Genomic DNA, 3,104 nt, shown 5'->3' on the forward strand with positions numbered 1-3,104 from the left:
ACTAAAGACCAGAAAGACCAAGTTACACATATTGAGTATAATGTATATGTGAATGAGTATTGTTAGCAACATTAAATTGGCTCTTCCTAGAACTGAAAGTCCTATAGAAATGTTGAAGTTCGTGGAAGAGTACTTCCAAACTACTAATAAGTCTTTTGCTGGGACACTAATGAGTACTTTGACCACCATGAAATTTGGTGGCTCGTGTACTATGTATGAATATGTGATTGACATGACAAATATTGCAGCAAGACTTAAGACATTGGGAATGGATGTGGATGAACATGTCCTTGACAGTGGTCTGAGTATGATTCTTTCCAAATTAACTATACACCATGAGAGATGAATGAGATGTGCATGAAATGCATAGTATTCTAGTTCAAGAAGAAATCAGAATTAAGAGTCAAGGAAATCATTCCATCAATTATGTTAACCAGAATTGATTGGTGAATGTTATGCTTCTAGTGGCATAAACGTTTGGAATATGTTTCCAAAGAAAGAATCAAAAGATTAGTAAATAATGAAGTCCTTCCAGAATTAGATTTTACTAATCTGAGTGAATGTGTGAATTGTATTAAAGGTAAATTATTAGAACACACATAGAGAAATAAGCCACAAGAAGCATTCTACCTTTTGATGTTGAATCTTTCACTAAGGAAAGATACTTCATCACCTACATAGATGATTATTCACATTATGACTATATCTATTTAATGCATGATAAATCTCAAGATGTAAATGCATTAGAGATTTACATCAATGAAGTTGAAAGACAAATAAATAGAAAAGTGAAAAAATTGTAATGTCTAAACAAGGTGGTGAGTATCATGAAAGATATGATAAAAGTGGATAATATCCATATCAATTTGCTAAATTCCTCAAAATGTGTGACATATGTGTGCAATACACAATGTCTGGTACATCAAAACAAAAGTTATATCGGAAAGGCGTAATAGAACCTTATTGGATATGGTTTGAAGTATGTTAAGTAAATCATCTTTACCCATTTCATTGTGGACTTATGCTTTAAAGACTGTCATGTATTTATTAAATAGGGTTCCTTGTAAGTCAGTTCCAAAGACTCTTTTGAACTGTGGACAGGAAGGAAACCTAATTTAAGGCAACTGCACGTTTGAGAAAGCCTTAGTCCACAAGAAAATAAATTGAAAGCAAGAACAATCATTGGTTGTTTTGATTAGTCAAAGGGTATAGATTTTATTGTCCAAACCATACTTCAATAATTGTTGGAACTGAGAATGTTAGGTTCATTAAGAATGGTGAAGTCAGTGGGAGTGAAACACCACGTGAAGTGGAAATTCAATAAATGAGTGTGCAAGTTTCATTAACTTGTATTTCTAATAAATTTGTTGTTCCTCAAATTATTGAAATAATGAAGAACAACAAATAAATGACCCCACTGCTCACAATGAAGTTGAAGCTAATGAACCTATAGTAGAAAAACCACAACAATTAGCATTAAAGAAGATTTGCTATTATGATGATTATGTGATTTATCTACAAGAGTCGGAAATTGACTTAGGAATTGAAAATGATCCAGTTACGCTTTCACAAGGAAAGAATGATAATTCTGATAAATGATTAGATGTCATGAAATATGAGTTATAACCTATGAAACAGAATGAAGGTTCATACCTTGTTGTGTTACCAGAAAGATGCAAAAGAGTTAATTGTAAGTAGGTCCTGAAGACCAAACATGATAGACTGGGCAAGACCCCAGGGTCCCTCGCCCAGGAGACCTGACCTTGGGCGTAGGACACGCCATGACCTTGGGCCTCCCTTCCCGAAGCCCAACTGGCCCATTTTGACAGACTAAAGGCGCCAAAGCCCAACTTCACCTCTATAAATAGGAGGGGAATACCAATTGTAAGGGACTCTTAGCTCATTTGAGAAATAATAGCATTGAAATTCAGTTATATTTTCTCTCTCTAAGCGGTTAGAGTTTCTCTCTCTAAGCATTCACATCACTTTCCTCACACTTTGGGTACTTCCTTCCCTCTCTATGTTCTAGCACGGAACATCTGGCGCCGTATGTGGGGATCGGTAGATTTCTATTCCCAGACTATGTGGATTGTGATTCAGTGGAGTGAAGCTTGCTTTTCTGTACGATTTTCCTCATTCGGACTTGGTTCTCGGGTCATTGCAATTTGATTTCGAAAAGTTCGATCCTCTAAGAGATTCTCCGTAATTCGAAGGTTTTTGGCGGAATTTTCGTTTTCATTAGTGAAGTTTGATGAAGACACCTCGCCAACAACGTGGCAACGACGTCTCTTCCCCGCGCACTGCAAGGAGCGATAGAAATCGCTGTGCAGAAGCACGTCGAGCGCTAAGTGGCGACTTGAACATGCAAAATGAGTGTTTATAGGAGCAGTTGAGGTACTATCACCTCCAGCAGTGGAATCAAGAGGAGGAGGAAGCTGCGGCTACGGCCGGAACCAAGCCTTTCTCGACGACAGTACGAGAGGTGATTTCTTCCTTCTTAGAATGAAGGTAATCCACTATTCAAAGATTGTTACAACTGCACTAGCACACCTTGCTCAGTGACTAACAAATCTAAGAACTAGCAACACTAAGACAAACAAGTCTTAGTCTTCTCAAGAATCCTGACCTAACTGGTCTCTCAAGGAACTAAAAATAAATTTGTAGGTGGTTTGAGTTTACCAAGATTTGCTTCTAAACAAGCAGGAATAAACACAATAAGAAAAATGAAAAAATATTGCTAAGGTATTTTGCTTGAAGGTTATCACTTGTATTGCACAATAGTTTCTTAGTCAATTTCTTCTCTCTTCAGCCTATTTATACTCCAAGGTGTAGTGTTGTATTCGTTGAAAGGATTCTATCCGTTGGAGGGCAATTCTGGAAATTCCAGAACCTGCTGTGGCTGAACATCGTAGGTAAGGCGATCAGAATAGTACACTTGCTTTTGTACTATTGGCAATGACATTGCCTTAGCTAGTTGACTTCTAATCTTGGCGACGCTTCATGTTGGAACTTGTGAAGCAATTGATCAGAGTCAGAAGGAAGCTTGGATCTTCTGACCTTCATAACTTCTGCTTTTGGACCGTTCACTCTGAACATATGGTCTT

This window comes from Lotus japonicus, chromosome 3 (assembly GCF_012489685.1).
Source record: "Lotus japonicus ecotype B-129 chromosome 3, LjGifu_v1.2".
Lineage (NCBI taxonomy): Eukaryota > Viridiplantae > Streptophyta > Magnoliopsida > Fabales > Fabaceae > Lotus > Lotus japonicus.